At 39.9% G+C, this 17185-nt stretch overlaps 1 pseudogene; it reads right to left on the bottom strand.

The window, feature by feature from the left end:
• Positions 1–106: 106 nt before the first annotated feature.
• On the bottom strand, positions 107–15974 carry LOC110965965 (phosphatidate phosphatase LPIN2-like; annotated as a pseudogene).
• Positions 15975–17185: the final 1211 nt, after the last annotated feature.

The raw sequence follows: 17185 nt of genomic DNA, 5'->3' as shown, positions 1-17185 counted from the left end.
ATTGCAAAAAAACATCTTATATTCTAAGGGGAAAAAATGCACAAATGATCCACAGATCACACAGATTATTTTACATGAAAACAAAGGACAAACAAAACAGATGAAGTAAGGCATTCATTTATATTTATTTACATTTGGTTTAAAAACTAACAGCAAATATCCTCAGCTTTATTGCATCTCCACAAAGCTGGATGATGAGAGGTAATAAATATAACAGTGTCAATATAATACAAAGGCAAAGCTAAAACATGTCCGCAGTCTGTTTGCACATCTGGAATAAAAGCCACAGTCAGGCTGATGCACTTCCTCATTCATGTAGTGAACAAACATTTGAAAAACTGGTAATGTCATACCTAAAAGGAAGACGTGAAACACACTCTACAATCATCATTTGCTCAAATTAATCAGTCCTCAAGTATTAAAACAAAAATAATTCCACTGAACTTATCAACTAACTTTGTATTCAGCCATCTCCCAGGACTAAAATTTAGTATTTCCATCCAGAGCTCCAAAGGGTTTTCGCTCACCTGACTCAAGTGTGGTTTGAAAACACCTTGGTGCTCGACAGAACCAACAATGCTCAGAACTGATCAGACTCTACAACAATCCAAACCGTTTCAAAAACTTTCTAAAACCATGAATGATTTCTTGGCACCATCAAACCCCCATTTCACATAACTCAAATCTAAAGACATTATCTGTTACCAATAACAGAAAACCTCTCTGATCTCCACTGAATAAAGGATTAGTTGTGTGTCACCTCATTTGTTTCAGTTGGCCACATCACTGCTTCAAACAGGGCTCTCAACTTTTTGGCATTTTCAGGCTTTAGACACCAATTACTACTTAACTAATAAAGTAAAAGCATTAAAAATCATATTTTGGATTGATTATGACATGGGTACATACAGTAACTAAACATCAAACAGTCCAAAGGCATATTTGTCCAGTTGTGCCATGTTCACTGTAGGATTTTTACACACAAACAGCAAAATATGGTGTTAACAGTCATAGCCAATATTGCATAATGATTTATTTACTTATTTATAAAATGTAGTGCATAGTATGAGATCATTTATTTCAACTTTTGAGCGCAGTTGCCTTGTTATGTTCTAGTTTATTTATTTGGCTCATAAAGAGGCACCGCAGTGCTTGCCTTAATTTGGGTGTATGTGGGTTTGGTGGATGTTTGTCTACAGCAGTGCATCCAGGTCCACTTCTGGCAAAGGCTCCTTCCAGTAGGAGAAACTGCTGTAGTCAGGACAGTCAAGAGCGAAGGATGCCCTGCCTTCAACAGACAGCACAGGGAAGAAATGCTCCACCAACTCACCCAGGTGGCAGTAGCTGGAAAACACACACAAACACAGAATTATATAAAAATGACTCAAAATTCCAATAATACATTTTCACAAAAATCATTTTTAAAAGATAATTAGTGTCTGAAAATGCGTTCGGTATTCTTAAAGCTGCACGGAAGAGTTTTTGTTATTTGTTCTAACGCTAAATTATCTTGATAGTGTTGGTTTTTGTTCATAGTAAAGTGTAAACTTTGTGCAGTCAAAGTTGCTGTCAGCCCTTTCATTCTCACTTTTTACAACCACCAGGAATCGCCAAACTCAAGCATTTTTATACACAAAGGTGATTAAAAATGGGAAATAAAAGCAGATACACACTACCTGTCAAAAGTTTGGATACACCTTCTCATTCAAGGCTTTTTATTTATTTGTATTATTTTCTACATTGTAGATTAATACTGAAGATTAACATTTTTTTTATTTAGAACATAATTCCATATGTATTCTTTAATAGTTTTGATGTCTTCAGTATTATTCTACATTGTATAAAGCAATAAAATGAAAACCATTGAAGGAGAAGGTGAGTCCAAACCTTTGACTGGTAGTGTATATTCAGTGGAACACGTTCTCCTCCCAGAGTCTGTTGGATACTTACGAGGACTTGTTGCCTTTAGTCTTCTCCTGGATGAGCTCTCCCTTTGGGTTGACAGTAAATATTTTGGTTTCAGATACTCCAACCTGCTTATAGGCATAAGCATCCTGAAAAATGTGTACAATAAAAATCACATGAAGCAGTAATATAAATGATATAAGTCCCTCTCCAGCCATTGATTTAAAAACCAAAAATTCATCTCTGTGTATCAAAGTTGTAAAGGTAGAAGTTATTATCTCTAAACTGCTGCTTCCTCTTTGGACACATATCTACAGAGTCCCTGCTTCTCTCTGCACCCACTGTTCCCTGCAGCTAAAGCACACCTCACCTACGACCTATGGAGCCATACATGTTTGATCCAGAAATCAATTATAAAAAAAAAATAATGATAAGGAAAGTTCCCCACTGCAGATTTTACAGTTTGGCTTAAATTGTGTTTTTACTTATAAAACCCAGGAAATCTAATTCAGTGTTTTCTGACACTGTCAATGGTACATTGCAGTTTCATGGTGGATATGGTCTGTCATGGCATCGACTGCTTCTTCTGCTTATAAACAACAACAAAAAATCTTTAAAAAAAAAAAACACATAGGTTTGATTTTTGCTTTTTTTCCTAACTGGCATAATCTACAAATCCATGTTGTACTTAATATTACCACCACACATGCAGTGTAGCACCTGGAAAATTTTGACTTAAGAAGCACTTGTTGCTTCATACTTTTGCTGTACTAAGAGCCAGTCTGCAGCATTGCTTACGTTAGTCCTGTTGCCGAAGGCTGCGTAGAAAGGCTGCCTCTGTGGGTTGAACAAGTCTCTGATGTCACCCAGACAGGCGACTTTAAACACCTCCGGCTTCTTCTCAATCACCTCTCTGCAGGTTAGGACAGGTTATGGTCAAAAGAAATATCTGTTCAAATGTTTGTCTGCTTGCAAACATTTAAGAATTTAATACAGCATAATAGCTCACTGTTGGTGTTTGTTAGACTTGATGTGGCCACTAGGGGTCAGTGTTACATTACATGTATTTTTAAACTCCAGCGGCAATTTCTCTCAAACACAGTAGCACTGTTTCATTTTACACAGGTTTATCCTACATTCTTTTACTTCAGTTTAGATTAAAAGTAAATACAATGAGTTTATAAGATCAATATTTGTATTTGTTACCTGTGCAGAGCTGAAAAGAGGCTGCTGGGGGCCAGCAGGACAGGGCCTTTAGGGAGGACAGTGCCTTTGTCATTGACCCATTGCAGATAGTCTTTAGTGATAGCAGCCATACCTATAGCCCGCGCTGAGCAATACAAGAACTTGTATCCATTTCTGCAAGGAAAGGGACAACTATTTTACTTTAAGAAAAGGGATTAATGAAAAATGTGGAACTTTCAAGTTTTTCTTACAATTGCAGTGAATTAAGTCCCTGAACACTTTTAACCTCACTGTCAACAGTGCACACAGTATGTGCTATAGTCTTTTCCTTTGTATTTGTACAATACCAGACTATGAAAACACTGAGAAACAGAAACACATCTGGCAGTGCAGATTAGACAGCTGCAGCTACAATGATAGAGTGAAATCTTGAGCAGGAATCATTTTATCTGTTTGCTTGCTGTGGCTTTGAAACCTCTGAGGGAAGAAAAACAACTGGACAGGACATTTTGAAGTCAGCATTTTCTATTTAACTTTAAGTAATTTCACATACTGGTGTATTTTGTGGTAGAGTTTGGCAATGCCTTTGTGTGTCCAGTCTTTTCCAAACTGAGGTAAAATATGACCCAGAGCATCAGACCTGCAGGGGACAGAAAGTCAAAACTTATTAAAATAGTGTGGAAATGTATGAAAAATGATTAGTTCACATATATACAAAGCATAATAATAAAAACTGATCTATCCAGGGAATTCAGAAATGTCTGCTTATTTGTGCACAGAGTTAACTGTCTCCCTCGACACCATAATTTTTATGAAACCTGGTTGTTTTTACTTTGTGATGGTGCCGTCTATGTCAGATATGATCACGCGATCGTCCCAGTTCCACAGGTAGATGGCAGCCTCACAGCGACAGGTGCCCTGGTATTGTGTGGTCACACTGAACACAACCTTGTTGGCACCTTCACGGAGGTTTAGATGCTCCTGGTTGTGGCAGAGGACAGTTGAACACATTAAACCACAAACTGACTGTTTTTGCGTGTATGAGCTTGTATGTTAATTGGTCTCTTACAATCTGTTTAGAGGTCAGACGCAGTGATTTGCGGTACATCTGGCTGATAGACTGAGTGACGTTAAGAGTTTCTGTTGATACACTGGAAGGAATGATGGCTTTCCGGCCGAGCCCCGCTGCTTCGTCACTGTCGATGTCATCCAATGTGGCTCTGAAGAAACAACACGCACACTTTATTACTTTGTGTTTGAGTTATGTCTCTCTGCAATAGTGTAATATTTATTAATCAATATTAAGAACTCAAAAACACAGATTATTTGGTGATTTGTGCATAAAATAAGAAACACTCTACATTCTTATTGTATTCATACCACTTTGTTCATATTGTATCACACTGTATGAACTCAGACTGCATGTAATACACCTTTTAATCTCTTCTGCAATTGCCTTAGTACTTGTCCATAAATATAAAGTTGAATCTAATTTACTTTGGTTCAATCTGAGATCAAAAGAGAGAAAATATAGGTTCCAAAATGACAATAGGCTATTATGTATATACACATTAGAGGATGATAATTTGAACTTTTGCACATCTAGTGAAATATGGTCTAAATGAGAATGTTTAATCAACATCTTCAAATAAGCAAAGTCATGTGTCATGACAAGTTTTCTGGAAAATGTATTGACTGATTACTCTGTGCAATGTACATAATAACATATGATATTCATACAACAGCATTCTGGTAACAACAGTTGAAAAAAAAAAAAAATTCTGTCTCTTTGTTAGCAAAAATCTAATAAAAATAATTATTCTCGAGATGATCAGTTCTTGTGTTGTGGTGCCTATGTATGTCTATGCTACACAGGTGGATAGAGGATCCATCTAAAAATGATGTGCACCTCTTGCGAAAATTATAAAAGAATTGCAAGTTTAAGTTATAAGAGAGGCACAGAGAGTGAAATGACAGTGGCTGGTAGCCTAGCCGCGCTAGACAACCCACGGCAACAAATTTAATTCTCTGCCAGGGTGGGTCTAGTTACCCTCCATAAGGCTCGAGGCTGGATTCTCCTAAAACTGGCTGGACCAATCACCATGAAGTGTAGAGTCAGAAGGCGGGCGTAACTAAGTGACGACAGAGGCGTGACGATTCTAACAGAAACAATAAACGGTTATCTTTCGACTCGGCTTTGGCCACAGCCCTTAAAGATTTGAAGCTAAAATTCAACTTGAAAGATAAACAAAGGGCGGCACTGAAGTGTTTCATTGAGAAGAAAGACGTATTTGGACTTATGCCGACGGGATATGGCAAATCCTTAATATACCAGTTGGCTCCGTGGCTCCGCTGGTTGGGAAGCTAATGGGACTTAGCCACAATCCGCTGGTGCTCTCGGAACTACGTCAGCCTATTCGTTGCGTTGATTGGTTGTATACCTACCCAATTGCTGCAGAGGGTTTGATAGACAACCTTTTAGCCCGCCTCCCTCCCTGTCGAGCTTCCCTAGACCCTTGTGCCGTCAGAAACATGGGTGTAGCATGGCTAGGCTAAGTGGCTGGTCTACGAGGGCTACTTTGTGTTGCCTCAGCTATTGTGTTTAACCAAAAAGAGATTCTTGAATTCAAATAAATTCAGAAGACTGTATAAAATCTAACTTTGTTCCATTTGATGGAACAAATAGAAGTGGATGAGGCCCATGATGACATAGGCTAATTTCTAAATGAACAATTCTCTTCTGGTAATGCCTGTGGCCATAGCTAATCCTACCAGTGAGCTATAAACAAAAGCCAGCAGTTCTGGCCAAAATGTTGGTTTCCTCAATGGCAATTCCATACATACATTATTAAATAATTTTTCAGAGAATTGCCCATTTATGGTTATTACAAAAACCACCGTAAGTTCTTCCACTAATCAGAGTGCCCTGAGATATGTATGTTAAAACATTCTAAAGCTGGAAACAGCTGTGCCTGCTGCCTTCTGGCCGTCGTTACCGCAGCATCGGTGCCCGCACCAGCAGGCTCAGAGACAGTTTCATCCCCCAGGCCATAAGACTTTTAAACTCCAAATAACTTGAACATTTTGCACAACCCACCTCATTTGTACTTTTTACACTTTATCTTGATTGTTGTGTGTTCTTTTTTTTTTTTGCACTGTTGTTGGGAATGAGAGACGCAACCATTTCACTGCCAGTAATTGCTTCATGTAATTTCTAGTATGTGACAATAAAACTCTTGAAATCTTGAAATCTTGGACCAGCAGGACTGGCTGAAACAGGTCAAACTGAAACACAGCATGTGAGGTTTGTTAGCTTGTGTTACGTCATTTCTTAGACAGGTGACTTACTTAACTGTCGAAGAAACATTTGTCAGTGGCTCCTCCTGCTCTTCCTTTGATTGTTTTTGCTGAAAACAAGGAGTGGACATTTCTTTAAAAAACATTGAAGTGACCATCAGATAAAGACCTATGTCTCACCTAATCCTACCATTCTTATACCTCTTATGTCATTCATGAACTGAGCGTAGAACCAACCCTATGCAACAAGGCCACACCTTTTAAAGGACTGTTGTAAGTAAACATTACAGGTCCAAACATGTAGCATTCTTTTCTTGCTGCTACACTGAACATAACTCTGTTTCTAAGCACCTACCTGGCTGTCCATGTCTCTCCGTCTCCAGGAGAACCACCACGTCCAGACTTTTTGGGCATCTTGTCCTTAACCAGTCGTTCTATTGTACTCTGACACACAAAAAGACAAGGCAACAAATATATATTTAGCATAGTACAGTAATATTATATTATTGTCATAATATCATCAGATAAATTAAATCTTATCTGTCTTATACTATCACATATTTTTACACAGGAGCAAAATCAGTTACCATTTCTGTGATGTACTTTAAAAACAATGTAATACCTTGGGTAGGTTCTTCTGGAAAGTTGTCATTGACAAGACCATTGGAGCTGCCACGGCCCAGTTGTAATAGCTGTGAAAATCAAGCCAGTTGATGAACAATCAGGGACAAACCTTGTTGAAAATGGCAATATGAGTAACTTCAGGGGTGTGATTTGTAATTTTAGAAATACATTGCAAAAAAAATATTTAAAATCCTACTTGGAGTTTATGCAGATGACAAGACTTGGATCCTCAATGATTCCTGATTGTTGGTAAAATCCTGGTATGTCACAAGGTGCTCCATAAACTTTCTGAAGTAAGAGAAAGCGCTACATCAGGACCTAGCTAGCTCAATATGCCACAGAAACCCAGCACACATTCAGCCACACTTACCTTTGGTGATTTGGCTGGTGTCACCTTCTTGTCCACAAGGGACATGCTGACATCCATGCTGTAGGAAGTGGAGTCTGACAGATACTCAGTACCACTGTCCATTGCCCCGCTGCCCCACTGACTGGGGTGACTGGCTTCCTGAGAAGGAGCCCTGCTCTGCCCCCTGCTGAAATGCTCCCTCTGCCTCACTGGAAATACACCAGACAGTCTAAATAACTGAATTTCAACTGTTCTCGACAAAGGAAAATACCAAATAGATATACAAAATTACAGGCTTATCATTTTGATGTAAAACAATCACAGTGAAAAATGTGGGAACGAGTGATGTCATAGGTGTTCAAAAACCACACATCATTTTTTGTGAAGCTTATCCACTGTGGTGGGACATTTACCTTTTGGGGAAGTAAAGTGCAGCCACCTCAGGGTCCAGCGTGGTCAGATCATCCAAGTAAATGTCCGTTGGTCCGAGATGGTGATTACGTTTACCTGTGACATATTGATACATGAATACTGACTTAAAGTACACATACACAGGAATTTCTTTTAGTCTAAAAGAAGCACACAGATTAAAATAATAATAATAAAAAAAAGCTGCACCCTTTTCTTGTCCTGTTGCTCCACTTTGGAAGACGCCTCTGAAGAATTTGCTAACCCCTCTGCAGTAATCACGCTTGCCCCAGTGTCTCTCATTGCAGCTTTTGGTGTTGTATTTTCAGTAAGGGAGCCTCCTGCTGATCCAGCCGTCACACCGGGTACATTGTCCTCTTCCCCTCCCTCACTGTAAGGCTCTATTCCGCTGTCCCCTTCGCTGACTGGAGCACTACTGGTGGAGCCCTGTTCACTTTGCTCAGACAAGGCAGCTTGTTGTTGCAGATTTGACAAATCTGTCCTTCTTGGACTTGTTTCTGGGGCTGTGCAGTCTTTGCTCTGGTAATGTACATCATTTGGTTTGGTCATACTGACCACACTATCTTTATTTCCAGAGCTGACTGTATCAGTCACAGTGCTAACATGCTCAACACTTCCTTTGCTAGCATAGGAATCAGCGCCATCGCTAACTGAATTAGATATCAGGTCCCTGTCTCCTCGTTCTCCATTTGGATTCGAGTGCCGGCGTTGAGTCCAGATTCATTGATGATGCACAAGACTTGAAGAGGTCACTGGGGGTAGAGTGGCAATGTTTGAGTTTTTCTCTTTGGATAAAGGGGGAGTTTGTGTGGAGAGGCTTCCTAAATCAAGGGATTGGGTCCTTGGCTGTGGTTTGACCACGGTCACACTGCCCACTCTTCCACAACTGATCACAGGTTCATAGCTCATATCGAAGGAGTCCTGTCTCTCAATGGTGCGAAAATGAGAACTGCCCGAATGGGAGATGACCTGCAGCTCCACTGGTGTCTTCTCTGGTTGACACAGCTGTGACAGGCAGTGTGAGAGGTTTGAGAGAGAGCATCATCATGAAGCTCAAATCTACAGTTTTAGCATAGCACAGGTACACCTTAAATCATCTCTGAGTGTGAGTGTATGTGTATGTTGCCATACCGTGGGAAAACCTCCCCAGTTCCACTGTATCCGAGGCTCAGATGACTCTTGGGATTAACCAGAAGCTCAGAGTCGCTCTTAGGAGAAGATGATCGGCTGTAGAAGACGCTGCTGGGAAAGAGAAAGTCAAATAGAGAGATAAACAGAAAATCATGAAGTACTACAATGGCAAAAGACACTGGATCAATAAATATCCTCAAGTATGATTCCAAAGGTCTTGCCGGTGACGTTGCTTAAAAAACAAATGAATAAGTCCATGAATTTATAGACCCTCCAGAAAAACGCGGGCAAAAATCCTTGATTATGCAAATAAATATGCAGAGTTTTTATCCCATTTATGCGGGGAAATTGCGGAAAGTTGCAAAGTATGCGAATAGTTGTGAAATATGCAAAATAATTGCGATTCACCTGCCGTCTGGCCGCAGAGGGATGTGTCCACTAATCAGACACTGGGACTACTGCGGGTTAGTGGACTGACAGCCTGTGCTTTGGGACGGGGAGAAGCTCACAGCAGCACCAGCTGTTCATTGAAAACAGTAACTGCAGAATGATGCGAGTTTTCCTGTCAGTCTCCAAAAAAGAAGTCGCTAGATTTGTGGCTAGTTGCTTTTGACAAAAAAGTCGCTAGGACGCTTTAGAAAGTCGCTAGATTTAGCGAGAAAGTCGCTAAGTAGGCAACACTGGCGCCGCGCTCCGCATCAGTTTGTGCTTCTAGTGTGTGTGTGAATGCGCAAACTGATGGAGGTCAGGCTGGGCGTCACATAAAAACTCACTCACAACTCCATTTATATTGGTTATAATTTTCTCATTTTATGCGGAAATTGTGAAATCAAGCGGACCCGCATATTTCTCTTTTTTTTCATGGAATGTGAGATTCTGCGGGAATTATGCGCTGTTTTGCGGGGATTATGCGGCCTTTTGGGAAATAATTGACCCCTGCATAATCAGCGGCATTTGGTGATTAATGCTGGAATTCATGCGATCGCATAATCGCGTTTTCTGGAGGGTCTAAATTTATTGTAGAGGTGAACGTCTCTCACTTTTCTGAAGCTGATGGCTCTCCGTCTGAGTGTGGATGAAGTGTCTCTGGTCTGTGTGGCCCCCATCTCTTCATTTGGCTCCTCAGACAGCGAATAGTACACCGATTTACTTCAACACACAGATGAGAAAATATCTCAAATAACTATCGGTAAAGCTCCAATACATCATTTTATAAAAACACTGAACCCTACCACTCCCTGTAACGGATTGCTTATATTGACAACACCATGGAGAAGCAACATCACAGCCTTATGCAGTTTCCAGCTGCTTTCTGCCTGTTGGTTTGTTCTGACAGGGTCTGACTTGTGCAAAGAATGTAAGGATTGCAGACATGTGGAAATTCCATACCACCTTTACCAAGACGAGACCAGAAAATGTGCAGCTTTAAATGCTTAACTGCAACTTTGCATGTAAGAGCATTCAGTGAAGAGGAAAGACAGCAGAGCAGTATGCTTTCTAATTACTCCTGGCCAGTAAAAGTATTATTACACTAAATTTTAAAAAGCGTGTTGAGAGAGAGAATATAGGGTAATAAATGCAGATGGTGATGTCTGGTGATTTCAGCCCCAACAACACCTTAAATACTGAGACAAATCAGGGCCTTATTTACAAAAGCATCTCAAGCGCAATCAGTCATAAAATCCATCTCTTACTGAGGTCGAAAGAAAGGACCATAGAGTCAGCAATTTCCAATTTGCAGAGCTCTAAATGTGTTTTAAACAGCCCCTTCACCTAAAAAACTCAACAGTGCTTACCTGTCTTGCAGTGGTGTGGTAAGCTCCTCTAAACCAGGACTCTCCAGTTGAGCCTGATCAGTTTCTCATCTCTCTTTCTCTCTCTTCTCTCTCATCTGATGAAGAGTTGGCTTCTTCTCTCAGGTGGTTATCAGAGCGAATACGTTTGCGGCGGCGTTTCTTTTTGCGGGCAATGATAGAGGATCCCTCAGTGGTCTCCTCTAAGTCCTCATGGCCCTCAAGAGGAATTGGGGAGGTGCACAGGTGGGCTGGGACCTGAGACAGAGAAGGATAATATGTATATAGATTATAAAAGTACAGAAGATTTGGAAAAAAAATATAGATAATTTTAAGAGGTTAAAGAAATGGCCATTAATGCTTGTCATCTCACCTCCATGTTTTCATTTTGTTCCACAAAAAAAGCTTCTCCATTGTCACCAAGCTTCATGTGTAGATCAACAGATTCTCCATTTATTTCAATGTCCACCTACAATCACAACATAGACCGTATGTGTTAATGATTTCCCAAGAGAAGACAGACTGCTGTATGCAGCAACAACGAATAAACAAATACGGCAAAGAAAACACTGACAATTTTCTCCTTGGACCGCAACACTCCAAGCTTGCCAAAACGGACGTGAAAGGGGGAACACTGGAAAGATCCATCAGGCTGTCGCACCACGATGACATCGATTCCTCCTGTGAGAGTGGCGGGGTTAAGGCCACGGTACAGCTCCTTCACCGTCACAAACACCGTCTCTGCCAACTGGCCCACAATATTCATGGTTTGGGACTGGAAACAAAGAGCAGCAAGTGAGAACTGGGGAGGCTGAGCAGCATGACACGGTGTCTGCTGTGGTTGAAGTATTATATTTTTGTAGTCAGCAGTTTGACTGCAGTTCCTGAATTCTTTTTTCACAATTTCAGCAGTACTCTGCAAAACTGATATCCAGTTACCGATGGCAAAAGTCACTGTTGTAGAACCATACCTTCTGAAGGCCATCCAAGTACCCAAACAAAAAAAGATAGCATTCAAGAAGCCACATAAAGCCTCCACTACATTAGGCATATTTGCACATGCTTGTGTCCTTGTAACCCACTACATCATTCACTGAAGAAAATATTAAAAATCTCAAGAGCTTCAGGCAAAGGAACTTCAAACAGTACTACTCCAAACAGGAGAGTGTCCCTTGAAAAACTGCAAGAGAGTCATTTTCTAATGTTTTCAGTAAACCATCCTGACCTTTAGAATAGGATCTTAAACGTGTCCAGTGGGCTAAAGTTCGACAGCTGAGAGTTAAGATGAGATCTACTGAACACCGATCTAGACGTTTGCCACAGACAAATAACTACTCACATTATTTTGGCCAGTCATGGCGTTAATATGAAAAAGTTCACAAGGTGGAGTTTCATCCTAGATAGACACTGAGCAAACTATGACTTATCTGGCCACAGGAGTCTGCACTTAAAGCAAGTGTGAGACCAAAGACATCACAAACAGTGAATTTTGTTGATACTTTTGGTAAAAGGAAAGATCAAAGACTATCTCCTAGGTGCATCTTTTTTTCTGCAGCAGGTCAGAACACGTCCAGCAAGTGGCTTTAGTGAGTCAAGAAGTCAAGCTTTGCCAAGGGCTACTGCAACTATCACTTTTGACCTAGTTGCTACTGGCATCAGCTTTGCTGAACCGTGAAATTAGCTTCTGTGGGATTTAGAAACAAGCATGTTACCTCAAGTGGCCTTACAAGACCCAGTCTTGTCAAGACAATACTTCTTTAAAGAATAACCTGTTACCTCGTGATTCTATTTTCACTTTTAAAAAGGACCCTCTGAAGTGAAAAATATGATTCTGTAACAAACTGAAGTCAGAAACCAGAGGCCAGAAGAGCAGCTTTCAACATCATGCTAGAACATTAGCTAGAAAAAGCTAATAAAATACCCAGTGGTGAATAAATCAACACAGGAGCTCCACAGTAAATGTTATTTTTGTAAAGTTTTTAATATTTAGTCTTAAATGACACAAACTAATTGGGGAAATTGATGACAGCAGACAATATTTGCTAGGATCCGGCAAACTCAACTGAGTCCTGACATTTCCAATAACCAATAATAGCCAATAAACTCTTTTTAGATCATGGATTTAGTTATTGTATTTAATTCAAATTCCTGAGAAAAACCCCAAACAAAACAAAAAAGGGATGTTTCATGGAACACATACATACAGCTGTCTATAATATGTTCAAAGTCTGTATTAGTGGTCTCACGTCTTACCCACAGAGAAGGATGCAGATGTCCCTTCCCAACCAGGCTGTGCTCCCCTGACCTCCCCTCCGCCATACAGCACCACTTTGAAGGCTTGTCCAGTTACAGGAACTGTGTCAAGGAACCTTACCACCATGTCTACCTGAGAAACTTGTCAGCTCCATTCCTCATAATGCTCGCCTGGCTCTCAAGGCTGAAGCTCCCCTCCCCCCAATATCTGTCGGTGGATTTCAGGCTACATTTTGTTCACTGTGATACATCTCAGACTAAGTTACATCTGACTTTCCACTTGATCAGCGGCCATCAGTGATGACAGCACTCTAGCGCTCTCTATTCTGAGCTAGCAAACAAAATATAGCAATCTATGAGAGAGTCCCAGTATTTTCACTCACACACTAATGCTTCCTCTATCTCACGCAATTTGACAAGCACACACCACATATACACACCCTCCTGTCGCATTGAATTCATACTTCCCCACTTGTGCTGCACATGACAGCCAGACCAGCAGTTTCTAGAAGGCTTGGACAGGCTATTCATACACGCTTGGCATGAAAACGCACACACACACAAACTGATCGACCACACTGTTTCTGGGAATGACCACAGCTCTCTGGGCCATCAAAGATGAGGGGACTCTCCAGCAGTCATGCTCTACCAACACTGGAAAAGCCTTCATAATCCCTACCAACTTGGAGGAACTCAAGCAAATAATTAGCAAATTTGGATGGATATCACTGTCTGGGCAGCCTCTTGAGGAAAACACTAAAAAAAGGTAGGGCTAAGTGGAAAACAGTCTAACAGCAGATTAGTCATTCGCGTCAATGATCATGTGGCTCATCTAGCAACACAAACGTAAAATGGGTGTGTAGCTCATGGCTTACGGACATTTCCACTGTCCCTTCCCATTTATTTATGTTTTAAAATTCTGTATGAATGTATGTATTTAGAGTAATACTTCATTAATACCTTCAAATCAGCTGCACTGGGGAAAAAGGAAAGAACAAAATCCTGCAGTAAGAGTAGTAGATGGATCATAGAGGGGAAAGATGAAGGGTTAACAGCGATAGATCAAATATTTGATCTATTGTTCATATTGTTTTCAGTTTAGTAAGTTTCTATACTCATCCCTTAGATAAATATTTCTCTACTTCATGTCTGTAACTCCTGCTTACTGAGGAACTCAAACTTAAAATTATGACTCCAAACCTGCAAATGCAGATTATTTAAATTACTAACGATACTTTCATTTTTTCCTGTTGGTCTAATAATTCTTTAGACTGTAAAATATCCTAAATATTGTTAAAAATCAGTTAATGGACGCTTACGTGAACTCTTTAATGTCAAAAGATATTCAACTGAAAATTATATGAAAAAGAAAAGGCAACAAATTCTTAGCAAGATTATTATGACCAATTCAAGAGATCTAGTAAGATGAGTGAGCACTGTGTGCTGTCAGAACAGATAGATACTTTATTGATCTCCAAAGAGAAATTCACACAGATATTGAATAGCTTCAATATCTCTTGGGATTGATTCCTTAAGTCACTGGAGTTCTACTGGAGGGATACACACTTTTCTTCTACTAGATATTTTTTCATTTAGAGCTTTATTGATGGTGGCGGAGAGCACTATTCTGCACACTGGTCCCAAATCTACTCTGAGCTGTTCAGTTAGGTTGATATTGGTTAATATGTGTCTTATCATCAATTTTAAATCAAAATTTTAATTTGAAACAATGCAAATTAACAAACTGCAAAGGCTGCAGTTCATAAAATATGCTATGCAACACTTCTGACCCAGGGTTTGAAGAGTTGCGTCAATGGTCGTACAAGATTCATGTTGTCCATCTTTGTGTTACACTCATACTTTTGGTGGGTATTTTGACCATTGCAGCTGAACACTAGAACTGACTGGCAGGACTTTTATATTGAAATGATCAATTCACAATATACTGTCAGCAGTAATCATGATTAGATATGACCTATTGGTCCTGGATTAGTATTACTCCATCAGTAATAGGATCAAGAGGTGGATCCATCATCAATCGACCCTCATTTTGATTTGCTAGTGACCCTCCTTCAAGGGGGACAAGCAGGCCCATTACATAACCTCCCATAGTGGACACAGAGTCATTGGATCCCTAATTGTGGGGATAAAGGGGTTCAGGTTTTCCCTTGTATTTTTCACTAGTGTGTGTACATCACTACCTGGATGGAGCCAGGCAAGAATGTGGCAAGAGAGGTTGTGGCTTTTAGTGAGCTTTGCCTCCGAGGAAGACAGCAGTTTACCTCACTCTAATGCAATAGGATTGAGCATATCTGCCCTTGTGTCAAAAAAAACAACAAAAAAAAAACAGTAAAATGTTTCTTACGTCAGATTTTGTGATTGCATAATACTTATCTCACCCATCACTGACTCAGAAGCAGTGGCAAAATCACTCCCCTGGGGTGCAGGAGAACTCATGTGGCAAAGCTCTCATTAAAACTGAACAATCTAGACTTTTCTGAGGGATTAAATAAAAAGTTATACACATTTTAAAGACGGGTGTAACTGAAACACCCATTTAGACAGAGACACCCCGAACTCAAACAACTTCCGCAACGGGTTTGTGTGCACTGTTCATCCACTCTCGACACTAAAAACACAAACGGAGAAACACGTTTGTTCTACCGTGAATTAAAAAGCTGTAGAACTACATAAAAAGCTATTTTTAACCAAAAGCTACACATACACTTTAGAAATATTTATAAGAATGACTTTAGTTGTCATAGAATTCGGGATTGAATCATCTTTACGACAACCTTGTAAAACGATGTGAGTAAGTTACAACAAGAAAAAAATTACAAACTGGTAAAACTCTTCCACCTTTAGCTACAAAACATTTTAATAATTGTTAAAGAAAAAACAGACGATGTATTTTTCTTTGTCTAATGGAGATGGCAGAGAGGAGAGCAGCTTACCTTTCGTGTCGCTTTTCAGTTTGAGACCAGCCAGCTTCCCAGTATACTGCACATGCGCATTAACACGTCAGTCAGACCAGCAGCCAATGAGAAACATGATATTAAAACTGACCCGCCTTCAACTCTAAATAGTAAACAAAGCGTTCAGCGATGCATAAGGAGTATTCTTTCGGATTCTCATTTGTCAGAGTAATAGACATTAAATATGTTTTATTTAGTTGGTGAAATCTGTAGGTATTCCATTATTATCTTGGTGCTCTCGGTCAAACATTGGTTTTGTCTGTCGATGGGTAAGATGTCTGAGGGCAGTCTCTTATAAATGAAAACAAGTCAGCTCCAAACACCTTAGAAATTGTCTGAGTTTTGACCCAAAAAAGAATACAGTCCCCTCAAACATGGTTCTTTGTGTGTGGTAAAAAACAAAAGTACTCTCAAAAGTTACTGAATGGCCAAGTTAACGCACCTCTCTATAAAGCATGTTTGAAGACAAGAAACTCCTGTTTTGAATCTAAAAGTTTTAACCATATCCAGGTAAGCTGCTTTAAAATAGTGGTCCTGCTAACTGAATTAAGATTACGTCAAATATTTCAGAGCAGTAGTACATGGATGTGGGTTTACACATATGGAAGGACAGATTGCTTGGAGGTCTTGCATTCTGGTTGTTTTTAAGCACTAATTTGTACCATATCTGCATCAGTTTATGGTTGGAATGTCAGACACCAAGTGACAAATCCAAATATAATGAAATATAATGCAGTAACCAGCCCAGGCATTTTGTATTATTTCCTGCCTTCCCCTGAAAATCTACACCTTTCAGTAGCATATTATTTGGGCAGTTTCACGCCCCTGTCTACTGTATGCCACATGATGAATGGGTCCATCCAACACTACATACAGAAAAATGTTTTCACTCCAGTCCACCTCTGGTATAATTCTAGTTAGCTGTTGTTGAGGTGAAGTCAGACTTTGGATGGACGCTTTCCATCAAGGGAATCCACAAAGCTAACACCCACAACTCTCCTTGAAACTTCCATCAAAGAAAAACATAGAATCGGAGATATGACAGTTTTATTCTGATTTTTATGAATGTGATAAAAATAAAACCACTTGCTTAATCATTACACTTTCCTCATAACTTCATATATACAACGAGAATGAACTATTTCACACCCCTCAAACACATTTTCTGTTCTTTATTTATCTAAAGATCGAATTTCACGATTTCAGAAATGATGACTTGTTTGGTCCAGCAGAGGGCATCACTG

Source organism: Acanthochromis polyacanthus, chromosome 5 (assembly GCF_021347895.1).
Source record: "Acanthochromis polyacanthus isolate Apoly-LR-REF ecotype Palm Island chromosome 5, KAUST_Apoly_ChrSc, whole genome shotgun sequence".
Classification (NCBI taxonomy): Eukaryota; Metazoa; Chordata; class Actinopteri; family Pomacentridae; genus Acanthochromis; species Acanthochromis polyacanthus.
Note: the sequence above shows the minus strand (reverse complement) of the source record. Positions and strands in the feature narration are given on the sequence as shown.